Here is a 24,048-nt window from a genome sequence, read left to right on the forward strand (position 1 = left end):
TGCTTTTAATTATGACTCTTCCATTCACAGTTTACTTACTTTCATTTGCCTTCTTCAAATCTATAATTAAACTGTTTTCTTCCTCCTGCCATTATAATTAATCTCTTCCTGTGCCCAAGCCACCTTATATTCCAAGACACATATGCACCCACATATCCTCCCAGGGTTTTAAAGACAAGCATCAACATACTGCTCTTGTGGTGTTTGAGATTTTCCACCATTTGCAGAGGAATTATGGGTCTGTTCCTCACATGTTTAGTCATTACATTGTCCCAATATACTTCTGTCAAAGCAATTGTCCATTAAGATTTTACCCATGACCTTTTCCTCTGTCCAGCAGAGACGTGCAGCAGCCAAAGTTATCAACTGACTGAGTCCATTTTCACTGAAGACACTAGCAGTATAACAGTATGATGGTAAGACAACCATAACTTGAACTAAGATTCATAAATAGTGGTTCCCCAAAATCATCATATCCTTGAACCAGACAATGTCACAAAAGAACAATATGTGGAACTACTGTTACAGTCATACTAGCCATCTGCTTCTTTCTAGAAGGTTTTCTTTGGGCCTAAGTGAAGAGATCATGAAAAGGAATATTTGCTTCCTTTTAGTGTGGGCTATTGTGAGGAGGAGAGAGATGTGTGCATTTCATGGTTATTTTATTTCCCTTTTTTTCTTTTTTTTTTCTGAGATGAAGGGACAGGGTATAGATAACCTAGCTTAAAACAGACAAAGATGGATTTCAGAGGGAAAATAAAAATAGCATAGTTTCTGGTATTTCTAGAAAGAGTCTTTCATTTAAGAGCAAGAAGGAGAAATTTAAAAAAACACATATCTTTACTTAGCAAGTCCTTGCAAGAAATCTGGAAATAACCTCAGTAATCAGTTGGAGAAAACAGTTTCGATACAATAGGAATGATAATAGCAGAATCCCCAAGAAAGGACAGTGGGGAGAAAGGGTAGGAATTCATTTCCAATGAAGGGAAGGGACTGTAGTTGCTTCATGTGGGTTTGCCAACCAACACTTAAGGAAACAAGGAAGGTCACACCATGGTACAGCATAATTTATAGTTTTAAGGACAGGACTGTGTACAGTGTTCATTACTGCAGCATCCTTTCTTTGAGTATGATTTATTTGAACAAATAGAATAAAATGGTTTTCTGTGTTGGATATTAAAGCTGAACAAAATCCAGAGTAGCTATAGCACTGCCGAGAAATGGTTTTCAGGTTAAGACCTTCAAGAAATATATGTCAGACATTGCAGTGCAGGCTTCTAATTTGTCCTGATATTGATAGACTTGCTCCCAATGAAGTCAGAGTGCTCACTCTGTCTCTGTTCTTCTGATGGGAGAATGATACAAGCTTTCAGGTGAGCTCTTCTGTTAGTAGGGGAGAGAGATTTTAAGAGAAAGGTTGGAATCCTGCAAAATTCACATATGTGAATATCTGCATGTTCCTTGTTAATGAAAATATGGAGCAGGCTAACTTGTTGCTTTTAATTTTATCCTTAATGAATCCATAACCGCTAGAGATATTAGAAAATGAATACCTAAAAGGAAGCCATTTCCAGTCTGGAAATAAATACTGATATCCACTTACAAACTTTTAAATTTTTTTTATTTCTCTGAGCAAATGCTTCAAAAATTTTGGGCTAAAAATATAAATAAAAATCAGCAACGTAAAACTCATTAATAAGATGATGATAGTAAACCAGTCTGCATGAGCAATACAACAGAACAAATATTTGGTCCTAAATGTATTTCTGTTCAAAGCATCCAGGAAGTTTTTATAAAGAGCCAGGTTAAAGAGACTGTACAAATTATTAGCATATTTTCTAAGTAGAATATGAACTGTCAAGGAATTGCTCATAATATTTCCAGTTATGCATTCCTAAGATACAAATAAAAATTCTTCCGCATATCACTCAATTCATTATGAATGCTTCCAGTTGAAGGCAGAGTTAGTTTTGGCCTTTTATGGACAGTTAAAAGCTGCACCTTCTTCATAGTTAAAAGCTGCACCTTCTTCATTCTGTTTTATGTAACAAAAGCACATTATCTTTTTTTCCTGTAGTGTTTAACAGCCCATTTTTTAAAGGCACAGCTTGAATGACAACTAAAAAGCCAAGCCTGTCTTCCATTTCTGGATTTGCTTTTTTGGTATTTGTTTTGTGAACTAGCCTACTACTGTCAAGATACAGTAGCAAGTTTATGTCTGTTAATAGAAAAAAGAGAAATAGTCTGAAGCAGTGATTCTCAACTAAATCCAGTTCATTTGAAAGAGTGCTGCTGTTTTCACCAGTCACTAGTCCCTATTCTTTGCTCATTTACATCAGCTATGCCATTCAACTTTTCTGAAGATATTGCTTGAATCCCTGATACAGTATTATTCTTGTGTAATGTACTCCTAACCAAGGCTACCAAAATAGAATTTGTCACATTCAACGAGGACAGAGAGAAGACTGACACCACCGAAGTCAAGACTTTGGGGGATATTAAATTTTTTGTACCCAAATCACTGCACCAAAGCAGTACACTTCTATCACAGTAATCAACAGCATTCCTCACAAGAAAAAGAAGCATTACAATATTTCCTAGTGGAAAGATTTTAGTCTTGAATAATAATACCCATAATAATACACTTTGATTTGTGTTTAAACTGAAGCTGACACTAAATACATAAGTCATCAAATTTACTCTTCAGTCCACAAAGTCACCTGGGAGGCAGCAAAGTCTGAAGGATACTCTCAGTAACCCAGTGAGTTCTGAATGTTGTTCTTTGTCCTCCGCTGCAGTTCAGACATCTGGCATACCTCAGGCGAAACTGCTCTGCTGCACAAACTAATCCCTTCCATTGCCTCTTCAGTTGCTCAGTGTTTGTGGAAGGCCATAATGCCCTCTCACATTGCTTTCATTAGCCTCTAACTTCAGCAGTCTTTTACCTTTCCCTTTCACTGTTTACAGCTCTCAGTCATTTAGACATAATAGCCAGATTCTGGACACCATTAACTGAGTAAGACTGCTTCTGAAAACAGAGTGAATTTAGTCAACTGGAAAACTGCACAATTTGGGTGCATTGCTTTGCAGGCAAGATTTCCCAAAGAAATCAGAGGGTTGAACCTACAAAAGTGCTGGTCCACCACCTATGCCTAGAAACACCAGTATGTGGTCATTTTTCTGGTTAAATCAGTTCACGGTACAACAAAATATCTCTTTGCATTTGTGGTACCAGACTTCAACACACAACATTCCTGATCCTGTAGAAAAACAGCTGTTGGGGCTATATTCAGGTTTTGAAGAAGTGTGAGGCAGGTTGAGGTAGAACTTGGTGAATCTGTGTCAGTTTTAAACAGATATGTGTCCTTCTGCCTAAAGAGTTATGAAACATAATTGTGACCAACCTGTCCCTTCAGCAAATGTGGGCACTATTCATTTGGATTAATCAGCTGAAGATCAAGAATTTTCTCCCTTCTTCACAGAAGATATGGATGATCAGTGTATGAAAATTCAAGTTATCCTGATTCCCAGAAAAGGGAGCAATACAAGATGTATTTCAGGGGAGAAGGATCTGTGGGTTGGAGAAGAAAAGGAAGTATGGAGTTGTACTACCCACGGATAAGAGAGGAAAATGAGGGAGGCTGGAAGCATTGATTTCCATCCTGCTGGTTCTGTGACTACAGTGAATCACCGGAGCATAAGTAATTCTCAGAAAATCTGAAGTTTCAGGCCTCTACCCCCTGTTTTTTTTTCCAGCAGAGAAAAAAAATATAATCTAATTTTCTTTACTCCCAAACATCATAAGTATGCTATAAGGTTATACTAGCAAACTATTTGAGGTGCTTTTTATAAAAGTGAGTGAGGTGAGTCTAAGTATGATCAGCCAGTGTTTATGGGGCTATATTGTTTTAAACAATTTTTGGAAAATGTGTTATAGCCAGCATTTCAAACATGTCTCATGCTCAGTGTAAAAGAGGCTTTCCTGTATTAATTCAAAGCACTCTGAAGCCCAGACACAACACAACACTCAGCAGCTCATAAATTTGTCAATGGATGAATTTAGCTTAAGAAAAATAAGCTGCATGAATTATAGGTGTGGCAGGGAGCACCACCTATATTCTCAAAGTTGCTTAGACCCTTTCCAGTTGGTTGTAACTTGATATAACTTTGCCAAATTTTAACTTTCAGTTCAGAATTTTTTCTAATTTTAGCTAGAAACCTTCCATGCAGTTATCTGCTATTTGAGCTATTTGGGAAATTTTTAGTCAAAACAGCTCAGCAATTTCTGAGGTCAAGTGAGGGGAAAAAAAAGAAAAAGCTTTTTATGTCCAGGGTGATAAATTCCTTTGCTCTTTAAGATGATGAAAGGCTCCCATGCTTTGGTGCAGGATGTCCCATTCCTAACTCTGTGCAAAATCCACCATACCTTGTCCAAATGACAAACATTTCAGAAGGCACAATTTGTACATGAAACTGTAGTAGATATTTGCTGAGTGGCAAATGTTCCTCAAATCTCTGCCTACACTGAGCATGCCCTGAGCTGAGCAAGTCTTAACCTTTTAAATGGGGTTCCCGGCTCCTATGAGGAGTATGAACACTGCTGGGGCACAGTGGTCTGGTGGCTCCGTGGGACTGGGAGCTGAGAGTGTCAGGGGCTGCCCATGGCGGGACTCAGGGCAGGGCCTGGCAGCCAGGGCGGGTCTCACACCCCAGCCAGGAGCTGGGGAGCACTGGGGTGGCCCCAGCCCTGGGCATCGGGCACCTCCCTGAGGACGGGCTGGGATGTGGGCCCATGGGTGGGCCTGGCTCGTCAGAGCCCATGGCTGGGCAGGGCAGGGCTGTGGGGAGCTGGAGACCAACCCTGCTGTGGCATTGCTGGGGCAGGGGCTGACATGGGTTCCTGGGCCATTGGCAGGGTGGGGGGAGCCGCGGTGGGTGGTCAGGGACAGGAAAGCCTGTTAGTGCCCTCAGGACCTGACAAACACAGTGAAAAGGAAGGCGGCCTTTTCTGTACGGCCAGGCTACAGGGGGATTAGGTATGAGCTGATGGGGGAGAGAAGAATTGAAACAGAAAAGACCTACGGAAACTGTGAAGGATGAAGGTGGGAAGGATAAACATGAGGAAAAGAGTGGACTCAGAGTCAGAAAAATGGGGGAATGGGGTAGTATGCTGGAGACAGAGACAAGTCTGGGACACAACCTGGTGGACAGGCTAGGACATAAGAGGAAGAAGGGTTTGGCTCAGCTAGTTCACATTTCTTTGCAAAACGTGGAAGGGAATCCAAAATTGCTGAACCTAAATACATTTCAGCTCTCAATAAACAGATGTAAAATTCATGCCTGAAGTGCTACCGCACAAATACAATCATATCCTACTACTTCAATCAGGTATTCCTTATTAATTTGAGTGGTGGAGGTCTATGTAGTGAATCTAAAACCTCTACCCTGACAGTAATCAATGGAGCCCTCGGCATGATGCCACATAAAGAGGTTTCTGGGTGTTTCAATGTCCACTTTCAAAAGTAAATGTAAAACAAACCAAAAACAAACAATAAAATATCTTGTAAAATTATTAACACTGCAAAATCAAGCAAACAAAAGTTAGGGGTAAGCTGGCATAGTGGTGTGAGGATATTTGTGTTCTGGTACCATTTGTGGCAAAATTGACTTGAAAAATACCTGGTGTTAGTGTAGCAGGCTAGGATACAATCAGTTTGGGTGGTCCTGGATTCCAAACCACCTGCTTATTCCTAGTAGAATAAGCCCACCTTGGGATTCAAATAAGGCTTTTGTCTGTGCTACTAATAAACTTCATCAGTGTATACATTTTCCAGATTACACACATCAATCTAAAAACGTCATGCTGTCAAAGTTGTACTGAGAAGTTTAATATTAATACCTGAGGTGTGGCAAGCATGGAAATGGCTGGAAATGTGACTCTGAAACACAATGGCCAAAGGAAGGAAATAAAACCACAACAAAATTCTGAGGTATATGATCCAGAGGCAGTAACAGCAATGAACTTAATGAAAAAAACAACTGAATATTGGAATCAAATATGTAATAGGTTCCTCAGAACTTGCTAGATAATAAAAAGGCAGCTGAATCTGTTCCAGTTTTAAGCACTCAAAATGCAGTCAGCATTAATGTTTTAAATTGGTCTATTTTTCTGTTATTACTATGTCTATGTGGCCCTGTAATCCACAAAGATTCAAAAGTGTTTTGAAATGAAACAATTCACTTTCACCTGAAATACTGGCACCTTTGGTGCAAAAAACCTCCCAAATAGGCTTTCTACAACAGAGAAATCCTTCAATTAAATTAAGAGAGGGAAGTGAAGAATAATATTCTCCAATTGAAAACACATAAGTAATTTAGGTAGGTTAAATGCAATGACCAGAACTGGAATTTATAAGGCAAACAAGGATTAAACACTCTGCTGTTACTAAACATTCCTTGGATTCCTTTAAAACCACAAGGGACAGTCTGTCAGTTTTGTAGCTCCTCTGTTTGACTGGGCCATGTCTACAGGGGGACTTGTTGCTTCCATGTCAGACTGGAAGGACCAAAAAGCCTATCCACTTTTTTCAGCTATAAAGGGCAGTGGTTTGTTTCTCACTTTATTTGCCAGTATTTCTTCCTTCGGCACCCATGTTTTTCTGGACGTTTCCTCTCCATCATTGTCAATGACCCACTCTGGTAGCATGTCTCACACTTTCAGACTTACCATCAGTTTCCTGCTATTTATCCACTCTATTTGAAATAAAAGGATTTCTCATCTTGAGTCAGCTCTTCAGTTCTCGTGAATAGAGTTAGACTAATTTGCCAGAGAAATAAAATGACTTTTGACTTCACTCATACCAAAAAAAAAAAAAGGAAAAAATGTTTCCTGATTGTGGGCAATGCATCTGGACCCAAACCCCTTTCTTATATTTCACTTGGTGAAAAGTTTAAGAAAAGTCAAACATTCTTAGGCCAGAATATCACAGTTTCTAAGAAAACTATTACAAGGACATAATAACAGAGGGAATTCCATATTTCATAACTGAAAATTATAAACATGCTAAAATTTGCATCATAAGACAATGGACCAGTTATATGGATTGTGTAGCAATGGAAAACTGGTAAGAAGGAGGAGTTGCCCATCAACTGGTATGGTCAGATGTGTTCTTCCATTAAGCTATATTGCAAAGTGTGATACTCTCTTTGTTGTATTGCCTGGTTGCTAAACAATGATTTTATTAGCAGCTCTCACTCCCGTGTCTTAGGATTATTGAACTGCACTGTTCAAAGTAGCTCACCAGTTGCAGTGGTTCATAGATGAAAATGTCTATTTTCTGTGTAGCTTAGTTATACCCAAACTGCTCGTGTAGCTCCCAATTAGTTTTTGATGCCAGCTCAAGGTTTTACTCCTCATTATAAAATTAATGAGTAGAACAAGTCACAAGGTTGAATGTGGGAATTCAGGTATAATTAACAGAAACAATGCCACAACGTTAGTCTTTTTCCTGACATTTTCTGTGTCTTAACCTCCAATATAGGCTCCCATTGTCTTTGCTGGTACTGGCTCTTGATTATTCCTCATACCATTCCTCTGAATCATGGAGCAAATTATTCAGAAACTCTTGATCAGAGTGCTACCATTTCTCCTCCTGCTTCCACAACTGAACAACTAAAATTTTCAGTTAGGGAAAATGAGGGGAACAAAGCAAGTGTTTCATGGATGTTAGAAGAAAGAAGATCCTAAAGCTCAGAGCTTCTGATAATTATCACACAGTTTTGTGACACTAAACCGAACCAAATCAGTAGGCAGAATTAAATTTTCAAATAAGGAATATTGTCCTTGAAAGTTCAACATACCAACGTGTATATATAGTGAAGAGCTATGTCAGATTCCTATATTCTGAATGTCCCATTGAGTACAAATGAAGTGAAACACTTGTACGAAGCATCTGAGAGGCCCATATTTTAGTATCTGTTAATAAAATTCTCCCACAGTGCCTTTTTCATAAACAGAAAATCAAAACTGCACATATGCATGCACACATGTATGCATTCATGCCTGTGAATTGGTCACAAAAATAGGATATACCCTCATATATATACAAATGTGTGAATTATGTATAAATTGCAGGCATTCATTATATTTTTGGTTGGATGCTTTTCTGCATGTGATAGCAAAAACATTCCTTAAGGCTGTACTGCTATGCTAGCAGGCACTGTGTCAAGACCAAACAAAGAGCCAGTTTAGTAGTTCTGCTCTATAAGCTGGAGTGTACAGAAGCTTCCCCATTTTCCTCCACAGGTGAATTTTGTGGATCTACCCTCCCTCTGCGTTCTGTGGCTCCTTATTAGTTACAGTATCGAGGACTCAAACTCTTAAATGATTGCCATTTTACCCTAGGAGATCATGGAAACCTGGCAGTGAGATGCTTGGCTAGCTGCACCACAGAAAAAACATACTGCTGTGTTTTAGAAGCTCAATGCTATAACACAGCAACTATATCATAGGGCTTTTTTCACGTCTTTCCAAATCCTGCACTGTTTATAACATTGGCATGATAAATATATCTGAAAAGGTAAGGTTTGAAAAGTGTTTCCTCAGTGCCAGTTAACTGTTAGAAGGATGCACAGACCACTGTGGGAAGGGATTTAAACACTTAGTGTCCTCTCAGTCCACTTTCATTCAGCAAATGGATGTCCTGCTAATTAGTTATAGTTCAGAAACTGTTTTAGCTACATTCAGCCAACAACGCATTCAAGAATGTCTGTGGCCAGGATTTGTTCAAGTAGCAAGGTCATGTCTTCAGACATATGTTCCTCTAGAGGGACTACCCTTGGAATAACTTGTTCCCATCCTGTGTTTCACAGACTAATTACAATGACACTTTATATCCTAAAGGAGATTTCAGAGATGGTTCTACAATGCTGACTACCATACTTATGGACTACTTATTTTTCTGCCCCATCCATGTGTATGCACTTGTCATCTCTGATCTTCCTGCTTGAGTGTAAAATCTTCTTTTCATTTGTAGTAATGCAGAGCAGGAACTGGACCTGTCTGGGGGAGCTTCTGGCTACAACGCATAAATGACTGTCATTCTCCATCTCTTGTCCACTCAGTGGACAAATACTTAGTTAGCATCATATTTTCATCCAGCATTTAACTGACGAAGTTCAAGTAAGATACTCAAAATTGCAAAGTAATTACTTCATCTGTCAGTATACCTGATCATCTAGAAACAACATGTTAGAAATTGTCTTTCGTCTTTCCCTTTTTGTGCCAGGTTTGGACTAGCCTTTGTTAATTTTCTCCAAAGCCTCTTTGTTGTACATGTTGTCGGATATTTTCCTTGTTTAGGCAAAAGTATACAGAGAAGAGGCTGTTCAGTAGTTGCTGCTTTTTTCAATACGGCCACTTCCTTTTCCACAGACACAAAGTAGCCCTGTTTGCAGTAGAGCATTTCTGGTGGACCAAATGATTGCTCTAGCAGACTTAGGTTTTGGCAGTAAGTGTATACTATTCCTAATGCCTGCTCTCCTTTCAAATACAAGTCGTACATATAAATATGTATATATTTTAGATATAATTTCTATATGCAGACTAAGCTCTTGGGAGCTTTATTTTAAATATCTAAATAAAACATATTTTTAAATGTAAAGAGCTTGCTTTAAAATCTAAATTTCAGAGAGCTCCACAAAGCTGTCAAAGTACTTTAATTTCCATTTCAAAATCCAGTCCCTAAGCCATCATATTCTCCAAATTCAGATTCTTCCTTTAATTTCTTTTGCAAGGACCATGAGGTATCAGCACAAATAATGGTTGAATCTGAAGGCCTACTTCAGTAAAGTATTTGAGTGCTAGTATTCAGCAGAATACTTAAAGGCATGACTAACTTTGAGTGAGGTTTACAGTTAGCCAGGTGCTTACACTCCATGACTAAAGAAAAATGCTTTGCTCTCTGAGCAACATCTCAGAATGGTCGATCCAGCTGGTATAAAATAAATTTATTGACATTAATTCCCATTGGAATTGTAAATTGTTTGTGACAGAGGATCTTTTTCCTATGTAAGTCTATGAAGTACTTAAAATGTTGTTAGTGCTCTGAAAATAGAGATTACCATAATTATGAACAACCATAGCGCCAATTTTCATAAATATGCTATCAGAATATGTTCAATAGAGACCACAGCTAAGTATGTATGCACTTTAAATTTTGATAAATAGGTTCTGAAAACTTCCCCAACAGCACTTACCTTCATATATTCCAAATGCAGATTTTTTTTGTCCAGGGTTCAGAAATTTTAGGTAATCTTTTATCTTTCGTGTACTTAGGTTCCCTTTAGACTTGGTTCTGATTGAAATTGAAAGAATAAAATTAACATTAACAAGGTTTTTTTGCTTGAAATATTCCTGGTGAGATCTGAAAGGGAGAGGAGAAAACACATGCAACAAAAATTATTCTCATGCTGCTGACAGTCCAGTTTTACCGCCTGGTGAACTTCTATGCTGTTTAATGCACAATTTCTTGGTCTCCTGTAATCCCATAGCAGGAACTTTCCATTCCAAAACCAAAGGAGACTTGTGCATTACCGGTGCTAGCCACACACATCAACAGAAAATTTTTAATATTTAAATAGAAAAAGGTTACATACTACTCTCAGTCTTTGATTACAGTCATCCATATCAGGAGCGATGATTTTTTTTTTTTTTTAATAGCATCACAGATTGAAAGTCAAGCTGATTTCTAGTTCAGCAACTGCTACTGCAAGACTAGCTGGAGTACTCCAGACTCTAGTCTGCATGCAGTAAAAACGGCAGAGCTGATAACCATAGTTTCCTAGATTAACTGATCACAGGAAAGCAATGCTTTATTTGCATGCATGAGAAAGACAGAGTTTGGTTTTGTGAATTCATATACAGCCATGTGGAAGCATGTGGTCATATTTTTTAAGGGCTGGTATTTGTTTTCTCATTATTAGGTAAGTTGTTGGACAGTAAAGAGAAGCCCAATAGCAAAAGGGAAATTAAAGAAATCTGTGGAGAAAAGACAGCCCTGCCCAGGAAAAGTTGCTGAAAGCATTTGTTTTCAATCTTATTCCAATAATGTTCTGTTTAGCTTTTCAAGCGTGCTCTCCATAGTTATGTATGTTCCTGCCTTCTGTTCAAAGTGCATTTTGTTTTCACTCATCTATGTTTATAATAGATGTTATTCTTATGTGAGTGAATTGCAAGTGGCAGAAATACAATGGATCAGAAAGGAAGCAGTCTCTTAACTCGAGATTTCCTGAAATTTTAGTCTCTCTCTTAGTCAGGAATTGTCAACAACATGAAATGCATGTTAACACTGCCATTTTGATATGGCGCTCATTATTTCCAAATGTAAATTAAAAATGAATACCACAATAGAATTCTTATTACAAATTTTTTCTTCTGTTTTCTCTAGACACTGTCTACTTCTTTCATATGTTGACTTCATTATACTAAAATAGTTTTCTTGCTCATAGCAAAATGTTCCATCTTTACAGCAAAGTGTAGTCATCAAATTAGCTTATTTTAATTTTATATACCTTGATGAAAAGGAAGAAGAGATGGAAAAACAAAGTAAGTCTTTTGTAACTTTAAATGCACCTATCCTCTATTGCAGATATTATCACCAGTACTTAATGATAGACAGTTCAGAGCTTCAGCATTAAAACAGAAAAGTTCAAAGGAATTGTGGGGAATAGTTAATAATTTTCAAAATATTTTCTTTCCAAAACAGCCAAACTTTCAGAAAAATCTGAAAAAAACCTGAACTTAAACTACAGCATAAGTTTTTTTTGCAAATTTAAGGAGAAAATATCTTCTGCATTTTTAAAAGAAAAACAAAGCATCTCCACAGATTTTATCTGGGCTTTTCTACACTTTTAGCTAAACAATAATGAAAAAACCCGTCTATAATTATGGCTACGTAATGCCTGTAGAGTTAAAAGGAAAGCATATTATGTACCAAATCTATCACAAGAAATGAGACAAACATGTTTTTCTCATAAATTTCTTCTGTCCCATTCCTATCCTTACTTTTCTGTTGACTTTCCTACAATTAATAGCTTAAATTAGACTGTAACCCTTTGGAAGAAATCATATTTTTAGCTCACTGCTGAAGTTTCCAGAATGATTTGTAATCCTGCAACAATAATAAAGCATTGGATAATTTTGATTTTCTAAAATGTTGTCTGGAAATTTGATGGAAAGTATCCTTTATGATATTTCTGAAATTCTTGGTTTTAACCAGTGACAGTTACTTTTTTCAAATTCAGTCCTTCTTGCCACTGATATCACCAGAAAAAAAAGCAGATGAACAAAAATGCTGTAGACATCAAAAGTAACCAAACTGCCAGGGCTTTTTATGAACTCTGCTTGAGTTTTCCCTTATGTTTCAGTTCTCTGAATTTTTTCTTACCACTGTATCTGTAATTACTGGTAAGAAGGAACCATAGTACTGTTTATATACAAGTATTGGGTGCATCTGAACAAATGCAATATATTTTGTTTTCAAGACCTTTTGTGCATGTTCTAGTTTCGGACCATCTGTATTTTTATCCCTCTGGCTTGACTTTTAGCAAAATCAAAGGGTAAAAGTGGAATTCAGCCAGTACTGTCAAATCAGGTTTTATCCTAGTTTTGCACATTTTCAGCTAAATTCATAAAACTCCAACTTCACCAGAAACCCAATTTTGACTCAATTCAGGTTCTTAAAAGTTTGCAAAATAAACCTATACTAGAGAAGAATCTGATCCATTTTTTCAAATTAAGACATAACCTTGGCTTTGGGCTTTCCTGTATGACACACACCCTGCCCTACTGCTGGGCTTCCTAATTTCAGAGTCCAGTTCTAAACTGGAATCAGGCTGAGATCAAATTTACAGGTCTTTGTGGTTGAGGATATTAACCTTCAGTTTTAGAATCTGGCTCAAAATTATAAAAGCATAGATATTAGAGAAGAGAGAGACATGTTAAGCAATACGCTCTGTCTTCTGCCAAAATGTTATTGTTTCTACACTATATTTTCCAGAGCTTTATGGAAGTTCTTTTTAAATGACTCAGACAATAAGCTTCCTGTTTTCCCCTTGGGAAGCTATTCCATAGTCTAACAGATTGCTGCAATTAAGTAATGTTTTCCTTATAAGCAGTCTAAATTTATTTTGCTTTACTTTATCAAGTAGCACTGGTTACTTGCCCTGTGAATATACATATGAATATATCACGTACAAGGGTCATTATTAAATGTTACCATTCCCTCTGTCTATTTACCACGTTTTTTGTCCACATGCCAAGAATATCACATACTACAAATAATGAACAGAGCAATAGCTGATATTCCCTACATGTAAGGCTATCCTGTATGTTCCCATATTATTCTCATACAAAGATTTAACTTTAAGTTTTTGCTAATGAAAGCCAAGGAATTTAGTTCTTCACCTCACTAATTTTGAAAACAAAACAAAACAAAACAAAAACAATAGGAGGCAATCTATTATGTGTTGGAGTGAGGAATTAGATCTGACCTACTACTTCTACAGCTTCCCACAGGACTGTGTAGAGTGCAACTGCTTATCGCACTTAATTCTCTGTGGCCTTTACTAGCCCTTGAATTAAGGACACAGGATATTCCTGGAACAGGGCTTTTCATCAGACTACTGTTTATATGGATGGAGTCCAGATGTGCTCCAGAAGATGACATTTGAGCGGTTTAAGAAGTCACTGTCCTCAATTCTTCAATGTTACTCTCCTGTGCAACTTGTTGCCCTTTCAGTAACTGACTTTTTAATCAATTTCAGTGCATCCTTATTTAAACCACTGCTATCTGACAACAGAGCTGATTACATGCAGGTCAACAAGATGGTTTTACAAATAAGTAAATAAGACTTCAGCCGGAGGAAGATTTTATGCACACAAACAGTGGATTCCAAACAAAGACTCTTTCAACATTGGGGAGCAAGTAACTTGTCTTATCAGAGATGCATCCTAGGATTAAACACAGAATGACTCAGGGGTTAGTAGTCTTGACTGTTCAGGTTTGCTAACTATATTGTTACTTACAGTTCCCCCTCAAATTAACAGAAAGAATATTTTGCAGAGTAATCATGCAGCATATTCATTGGCTTTGTCTAACCGTGTTCTCTGTTATTCCTACAGTAGACATTCTTGTCCTTCCACAGGGCAAAGGTGCAGTTGCATGAACACGTGTAAAGCCTAGGAAGCATAGTGAAGCCTAATCTAGTGAAACAGTTTTCGCTGAGAGCTAGGCTGGCCTCAAGCAAGTTAATAAGTACCTTATTAGTGCGGTGAAACAATAAATACAAATCTCTTAAGAACCAGGTATTTTTCTCCCATACTCCAATCTATTTTGCCCAGCATACTTGCAAACAAAAAACAGTGGGTGAGGGCCCATGGCCAAATGCAGAGTGAAAAAGTGATTCTCCCTTTATTGCTTTGGAAGTCTCCAAAAGAGACTTCATTTTGCATTGGCCATACTCAGTTCTTACTTACGAATGCTTTCAGTGTCAGACCCAGGCAACCAACAGAGCAATAAAGAACAGTGGCAAGGAAGGAGCTGCTGATACATTGCAGCACATTGCTCATGAGAAGTTCTTAGTGATAAGCAGCAAAATTATATCAGACCAGCAAGCAACCATGATACGTGTGATGTATTTCTGTTCAGTATGCAGACAATCATTTCACATATGTGAAAGTTCACCTGAGACAGAGCTAAGCATAGAGGGTAAGCCCGCTGTTTACTTTTTCGGAAAGAACATGCTAAAAGCCACGTGCTTGACTTGGCTGACTGTATGCAAAAGCTTTGCTGCTCCCATAGCCAGCAACAGCACGTGGGAACAGTGATGCTAAACTTCCTGCGCTACGTCACAGTTGTACGAGGCATAGACAAACAGAGGTGTGTCACATTGTAGCTATTGGTGGACAGAGGACATAAAAATTCCTTTTACTGACAATTTCAGCTTAATGAAGTCTGCAACTGCAGTTTTTTTGAGAAGCCTGCGTTCAAAGCTTCCTTTTGACCCTGGCATCAAACACAGAATGTGCTCATGCGAAGGAAGGCATACCACAAGTACACGCCCATGATCCATGACAAATCCATGAAGCTATCCTGACTGCATGTATATTTGCAAAGATGGAAGTTAGCTCATTAAAATACTGTGCCAGAATTGTTCATACATACTGCTGCAAAACGTGGCAAGTATTGTCTCACATAGAAATCCTAGGTAGGAAAGTGAATGACTGAAGGAAGGAGAAAAAAACAGAGAAGGGTAAATATTTCTCATGGCATAACAACAAAATATTCAGTTGCAGGCCTGAGCCATTGATTGGCCTGAACTTTAAGCAAACATCCCTGCCAGCTGAATACTGGCCAAGTGGCAAGTGGCAACCTCTCTGCAGCCTGATATATACCCAAATGAAAAGGTTTTGGGTGCCAGATACCAGGAAGCCAGTGCTTTTAACACCACCACCCCATAATTTATAGCATCTTGGTTTGTGCTACTGCAGTTAAGGGTCTGTTAATGTTTGTCTTCTGAATTCTAATTCTCAAGGGTTTAAAATTTGGCCATTAACATGCTCTCTGTATCGAAACCTCAGCACACACAATGGCTAGCCAAGAACAGTTTTTAGGTAATTTTTTTAGGAAGAATGTTTCCAAAATATGAGAAAGGAAGGAAAGAAGGCAGGAAGGAATGCCTAGTTAAAATAGTTAAAGATTATAATTTTCTTGTGTGCTCGATGACTAGAAATGGCTTGTACTTTAAAACATGAATTATTGCTATAAAGTGATATTATTTTTCTTGTTTTAAAACTCTTTTTAAGATGAAGCTTTTTGCGGGAACCTAACCTTTCAAGTGATTTTTGAAAGGCAATTGTTTACAAAAATCTTAGCCCCTCAGAGTGCCCATAGATGCACATGGATGCAGAAGGTACATTAGTGAAACCCACCACTATAATATTAAAAATGCAGTTAGTAAGAACAAGAAAGGAAAACACATACTTAGGAATGTTTTCTATCAATTTACAGCTCATGCTGTTAAAGCACTTTGAGCTCTGAAGTACATAGTTCCTCTGAGTCCTTTTGTGGCTGGATTAAACAAAGGAGTTTGAGCATAGGCAGTACCTGTTCAGCTACAATGAAATCACATTCTTCTTCAGTTTAATCAAGCTACAGAACAAAGAACAATATCTATGGATACCCAGGAGTACCATGGTGGTCCGTACAACCCACTTTAGGTCTTTGTGCCTCACTGTATTCCCAGGAAAGCTGATGGGAAGTGAGAAATGGAAATCCTAAGCTAAAATCAATCCAAAAGCTACAGTGACCCTTGACTTTTCACTTGAGCGAAAGTAAAAACTTCAGGAATAATTTCAGCTTCTTGCAATTGGCTTCAAGCTAATAAGTGTTGATTAGCCATGCATTTTAGCAAGATTTTTGGTTAGGATGATTCTCAGCATTTCTCAGAATGAACTCCATACTCCTGAAATCTGAAGTTGTTATTGTCATTTGAAACAAGGACACACTGTTCAGTTCCTTTTTACTTCTACCATATTAACCTACAACAGTGCCTGCCATAAAGTGCATAAAGCTCCCTAATAAAACTCTATTTACATAAATATATACAAGTACTATGTTGTAAACACCAAGTGTTTAAAGATGCCCTATATAAGGTATCAGCCTATTAGTCTCTAATTGAAGGTTTACACCACTGAACAGAACAAATGAACACTGTGGTTTGCATTTTCTGGCATTGCCTTTTAAGCACGTCTCAATGTACATGTCTGGTTATGCTAAAAAAATGTTTAAAATACAGGTATATGAGAACAAAATTACAGATAAGCCTGACAAAAAAATCAGGTTTGGCACTACCAAGTTTTGGGGAATTTCAAGCCAAGAGCTGGGTTTGGCTTTGCATTCAGAGTCATTAGATAGACCATGGAGACTGGGCAATGATTAGAAAACTAGAAGCAATTAACTCCGTTTATCCTCTACTGAATCATGCTGTCTAGGGCTTGGTAAAGTGAAAAGGTATTTATAGCTGCAATACGTGGAAAATATTCCCATTTCGTATGCACTATATATAAATATGTTTACTAATCTAATAAGTTGAATGAATTAAATCCCCTTTCAGCATTACATTCAGTGAATTGCCAATGGTGGAATCCTTGAAAATTGTGCACTGGTCCTTTACTCCACATGTTCCTGCTAATCTGCTCTGGGCTGCACAGACTGGCATATGTGAGATCAAGAAGAGTGCAAGAACCAAACAGTGGCCATGGTAGGAGAGATCAGACATTTCTATAAGATAATGTCTTTTCTTTAACAAGTACCATGAGCTGAGGGACAGAATATAACAAGTTGAGCATTCTCCTTTTTCTAGCAGGTTTGTACATTCTGCTTTTATTTTTGTTTGTTTGTTGGGTTTTGGGTTTTGTCTTTTTCTTCCTTGACCACATTATGAAAGTCCCTTTTTGTTGGCTTTCATGTTTGGCCCACAATCTGGACCAAAGCTGTCAGCCAGTCAGGATGTTGTAGGAAATATATTGGCCTGAAGATTATGACTTGGCAACATAGGCAAACTGATTGCCTTCCCTGCTTTTACTGTAGTGTTCTGGTGATATATTGATCAGGATTTAATCACCAATAATTTATGACCACTCTGACCAGTATCAATTCTAGAAGCTGACTAATTGCTTGTTCCCAGATCCTCGTACAAAAACAGGACTATGAAACAAGCTGTAGTTTGACAGCTATTTTGTGTTGTATTGTGTTATTTTAGCTATAGGAATGAGATTATTGCCTTCAAATAAGTTAATTCTAGAAGTAAATGGGCTTTTGGAGGAAAGAAGTATTAAAAAAAATATTATATCTGACTAGATCCTTACCAGGACTTTAAAATCAATAGTTGTAACATATTCTAGCTAAAGAGGGCTTCTGTTGAGATTGCCACTTGAAGAATAAAGTATGCCAAACGATGGCAAGTCTAATGTCTTACAATAAAGACAGCGAAGGAGAAAGAGACGTCTTTAAATTTTAACTTCATGGAACCAGGTTAAATATAGCTTTTCTTCTGTTTTTTCACCTTTTTTATAAAAATTGACAACTGCATTGTGTATTTTGGATATTACAAATGAATGCTTTTATTTACATTTTACTTGACTTGAATTCACTATGATTTAAGGTAGCTGGTAAAACAAGGTACTCCAAGTGTGGTGACTGTGAAACCTTTACAAGTGCTCCACATCCAGATCACACAAAATTTGCAGTTAGAAATAATATTTTTTGACGGACAGCAAGAAAAGATGGACAAACTTGTCTCCAGCCCGAAGAAGATTTTAGCCGCTTGAAAGCCTGTTTGCTTTACCCAGCTATAACAGTTGGTCTAATAAAAGATTCTGCTTTTATCTGCAGACCTGGCTCGACTGGCATTCTTTGACCATGAAGGCAAACAACAGATAGCAACATAACCACTGGCTCCCCAGGAAGGCCCCAAAGGACCCAAAAGAAAGCACTGCGTGCCCCGTAGTAGCTGTATGAGACACATTCAGCACTTAGGGGTCAGAAGAAGTCTCTTCCAGTGGCTGATGATAACGTGCAGCAAGGTAAAGAGAACATGACTGAACTCAGAATTTTTCCTTGAACAGCAAAAGGAGGGACATAACTCCAGCTACATTTGTCAGGTTATACCTGGTAGTATTGCGGAGTCCACAGGCAGCGGACTGTAGTTTTAGCTTCGCACCAACCGAACCATACTGATTTAAGATGAAATATTCAGAATGTCAGGCAGACCATGTGAATAGAAAAAGACTCAAAATGTGGGTGTCAATTTAAATAAAAAGGTAATGTATTCTTCATGAGACAAACCATGAGTTTTGACACAATGTCTTTCTCAGACTGCCTTTCAAGGCAGCAGTCATTCTAGTTACATTAAATTACTCATAAGTGAAGGCCCAGATGTATGTTTATCATCCTCATATAAAACCAGACTTCCTTGAAAATAAAAAGATAGTTTTGCAGTTAACTATTTTTTCTGACCAAACTCTGGTTGTAATGTTTTAAATAAGTTTTAAAGGAAAAACAGATAATAAAACAATGTACTCAAAGTTTTGATTGTGGCATTTCTACTTTTGGAAGGCATTCTCTTCAAACTACCATTTTATAAAGGATCTGTAAAACATAATTGAAATTTTTTTCATGGAAGATGATTAGATGGCAAAGCAACTGTGTTAGACGCCCAAAAAATGTGAATACAGAACACAACCTGTCAGATGATTATCATGCTCCAACACAATTACAGTGGGGACTCTGGCGGAGAGTAGATATCTGAAATGTCTAGCCAAAAAAGGATGCACATTATTCTGCTTTAGAGGGACTGCAGTGGAAACTTAGAATCTTAGTTTCTGTTTACAGCAAGAACTGTACAGAAACTCCTGGCATACATGCAAGTTTCTTTTCGTAGTATGGATCTCTGATGCACTGGGCTGCTCAGAGAGAGGGATCTCGTCCTATTGCAGACAACCATTACTAAGGCCCTGAAGTACTTTGGGCTCTGCAGCCCACTTTTCTGGGCTAAGTTCCAAGGTTTGCCCTTTCACATTCAAGAAATTATTTGAAATCTTTTTTAAATAATAGAGAGAATGAGGATACTTTTACAGATCATTCAGTATTTCTTTAATCATTAGCTTGTTATCCATCACTGCATTAATGTCATAACTAGATTTGTACTTAACAGGCCTGTCCAAACTTTTTTTTTAATTCAACATGTTTTTATATTCTACTCCTATCTCCAAACTGTTTTACTAGGAAACATGTATTTTGCAGTCATATTTCATTAAAGAAATGTATCTATCCACCTGAAACCAAGCAATGGATCAATTCAGGTGAGGACTGTTGGAGGTTTTTTGGTTAAATTTGTAAGTCATGCCCACAGAAATGAATAAATCCAATACAATATTGGATGAGAAATAAGTGGAGCACTTTTTATTCTTTTATATTTTTGTTGTGTTGACTTACTTCTTGACAGGGCTCACAGCTGCTACATTAAAAGAGTAAATCACATGTTTCACAGGTTATTCAGAGAGCAGACACATTTTTATTTATTTATGTTTATTACTTTAAGGAGGAGGCCTTCTTCTTTTTAATGTTTCTTGTACCTGGTTTGAAATTTCCAGAAGAAAACACTGAAAAGGCATGTCAAACGGAACAGAAGTGTTTTGCTGTGGATTTTAAAGACAGACAGAGTTTCATGAAAAGTCTGCTATGTGTTTTTTTACGTCACATTGTTATAATGTCTTTCAACAATACTACCAGAGAGGCTAATTTCATGCTATTTGCAATGTATTCAAAGGCCCAGTTAAACATATTTGGTCTGATGTAAGTGTAATGTGTGCAAGGAATCTGCTCTGGAATACGGCCTGCTAACAATCACCAAAGGAAAGTTTAGCCACATCCAGTTTGCCTCAGGGATGATGATTCTTATATATATATACACTGAGAAAATATTGTATGTAAACTATTGAAACATGGATTCTGATCATACAATGTTGTTTTTACAAAGATGATTTTTAAGGTTAAAACAAGACTTTAAAACCAAAGATTTCCCCTTTGTGTTGAATTTCCTAAAAGGAGTACACAAATCCTGAATAGCAAGTATACATGGGTGGGACATCTATGCTTAAAGCTGTGTGAAATTAATGACACCCATGTGGCTAATCTTCAGTAAAAGCAATGAACACTGTAAAATAATTCAGCAGACCTGTAGAGAGGCAGGGTGCCACTTTGTTGGACATATAGATTATATTCCTTGGCACTAGAATTAAGGGAGTGGTTATTTGATTCCTATGTATTTTATCCTACTGGGAGATAAATAGAAAACTTCAGCATGCAAGAATAATAAATCTATTGGTGAAAATAAATCTGGTATTTTACAGCAGTTATAGTTCTGTTATTGGTTTGAACAAAAGCTGTCTGGAGGTCTTACATCCAGTGGAGATCTGCCAAATAATATGAATCATGAAACTTAACCCATATGGTTTCCAGGCTATTTTCATTTATGTTTATATAATATTCTGCAACCATCTAGAGTAAGACACTCTGGTGCACATCTCCAGGATATGACAAAAAGAAATCACTAAGAAAGAATCATAGCTGAGTATTAGCCCTTCCTTTATACAGTTTGTTCATCTGTTCTTATACGCCTACCAAAAGTGACTGGACTTTAGAAAGAGCCAACACTTCAGAACATAAGCTAGTAAAATTGTCAGATTTCTTCCAAAGTTAATCCAGCCATAAAGCTTTCCTGGAGTGACACGTATTTTTAAAATCCTTTAGTGAGATCTTAAAAATGTCTGATGGAACGATTCGGTACAAGACAGCATTCCTAACCAAAGCGCAGTGCTGGAAGGGCGTACATACTCGGTGCAGCTTCAGCTCCCCACCTTGCTATGCCTCGGCAGAAGTGCGCGGGCTCTTCAGAACACATCTCGCGGTAATAACAGGAGCATCTAGTGTGAGTAGCATCACTTTATATATTTAATTGTGTCACTGCAACAAGAGAGAAGTTAGCACGGTATCTGACTGAGTACAGAGGATCTGTGTAGTCATTTACCCAAATGGCTGGGTTTTGTGTAAGGGAATGAAATATCTATATTAAAAAAGGAAAGGTTCAGAACTATAATCCTGAATTCTGTGGTGATCAAGTCCTTAAGACTCAGAGTGGAATCTGGTAGCCGTACATATTTTTTTCATTCTGTGAAAGTTCAATACATTTAGCTCAAAAGGTGTTTTGTGTCTTCTATATATGATGTGGTAATTGCTTGTCATGTAATTATATGGCTTTGTTCTTTTTTGTATTTTTATTTGATATTTAGGTTCAATTCAGAGTAAAATTGCAAATGAAAAGAATTTCTTGTAGTTGGTATGACTTGGACTGAGAATTTGATGCAGCACATCTGTTAAGCTTGTACTGATAGGAAATAAATCTTAGAATCATCTGAAATCACTGGGGAATTATGGAAGATAAGAAGAAAGATTGAGGAACTGTTGAATTGGTTGAGATTGAATGGAGCTTTACTCACCAGTTGGACTAAACATTTTTCCCTGTTTTTTCATCTGTACCTGCCTCTGAAGAGGCTGATTTCCTGGTATTTCTGGGACATCAGAAGATGAAAACATCAGAAACATGTTCTCATTACAACATGAGCCGTTTTTCATTTCCTTGTGAGAGTGTAACCTGGAAAGAGCAGCTCATTGGCTAAAGCGATATTTTGAGTCAAAGAAGTTCATGCAGAGAGAAGAGTTGTTTCTTGTGATAAATGGAGCCACTAAGAACACAAATCTTTGCGGATAGCACATGAAAATCATGGTTAAATGCGATGGGACAGAGTCAGTTCCCTGACGGTGAAGTAGGGGTGGACACACTCTGCAGATACTGAGTATTTCTTCACTGGACCTACTTGACACACTTTTACTGATGGGGGACTTACTATCACAGTGCATACGACTGCTGGCAGTATCTCTCAGAGTTACAGGGTGTGTGACTTCTCCACTAGTGTTTTTCATAATTTACCTTCTCATTTTGTATTGCTTGGATATATCCATTTCTATTTATGCAAAGTAGAAGTTAAGCTGAATAGCTAAAGGTAAAAAGTGTCTTCATCTCTGTATTTCTGATAGCGATTTGCTAAATGTACAGATTAGATTTTTGGGATGATGACTTTTATTCCAATCAAATCTTAAGCATGGTTCCTGTTTTGTTTTGTTTCTTCCAATCTGTGTGTCCAAGTACTGTGGAAATCACACACAAGAACATTCTCATTGGTTACCACAAAATTACCACAAATATATATCCTGTTCTAATTGCAGGGGAAACAGTTGTGATCTCTGATGTGGTAGCTGTTGGCAAATGGGAACATTTAATGGTAACCATAGCATATTCATTTCAAGTCACTTCCCTAAGTATAATGTGCTCTGTACAGATAAGTTTTGAAGCGAAATTCCAGCTACAAGCTCTTTTAGTATATAATTCAAATGTATTTTCAGTAAAGACTATTTTTGCTTTGTAAGCAGAGAAAATGTTGGTCTTCCCGTGTCACAATCTTACATTTTGTTTGTGTTATGTAAATTATTATGGAGGTTTTGGCTAGTGTTGTAAAACCTAACAGACAAGCAAAAGATATTTTCCATGTTTAAACAGCATATAGGAGTCAAATTCCTCAGAGAAATCCAGATCCTCCCTGAATGAATGCTCTTGGTTTTTAAAACATCTGGTATAAAATTCAGCTTATATAATTAATTGTTCAGGTTTTTTTGGCATCTGTGATAGATCAGTATTTTAAATATGCCCAGCTATTCACTTGTAAAATGAAAAGTTATTATCCTAATGAGTTCAATTGACCCATCCTGTGTTTTCTGGTCTTTGAAAAGTTTGGGCAATTGCTCTCCATTTTTGCATTCACATTTTGTTGAACATTCATCCAAGTCATTTTATGGCAGTGCTGGAAATAGACCAAACACACTACACAGACTTGATGTTTTTCATTCACTCTTATAGAAAGAATCAGAGCCAATGTTAAGATGTTCAGAACACAGAATAAAATCTGGAACAACTACATTTTTATGGCAGAACTTCTCCTGACTTCAGTGGGATTAAAATTTCCCCCAATGTCTAAACATAATCTACAGGTAGCATCCTGACACCTGCTCCAAAATAAAATAAAAAAAAAAAAAACAAGCTAAAAACTGCAGCCCCAACCATGGGCAGAATAAGGCATGAAGAGTATTGTGTCTATTCCAAATAAACACGGAGGGGCAGTTTATGAACACAGAATTACTCTTCCTAGATTATCTTTCAGGCAGTGTACTGGGGTTAAGACGCATTTATTTTCAAAAACTAACCACCAGATCTTTATTTGTTCCCACTGATAAGGATATTCATCGATACCTCTATCCAAAATGCAGTCCTGCTTGTAGATCCTTGTCCTGATACGCTCTGCTGGGATATTGG

This window comes from Pygoscelis adeliae, unplaced genomic scaffold (genome assembly GCF_000699105.1).
Source record: "Pygoscelis adeliae isolate BGI_AS28 unplaced genomic scaffold, ASM69910v1 Scaffold3, whole genome shotgun sequence".
In the NCBI taxonomy this organism is placed as follows: Eukaryota; Metazoa; Chordata; class Aves; order Sphenisciformes; family Spheniscidae; genus Pygoscelis; species Pygoscelis adeliae.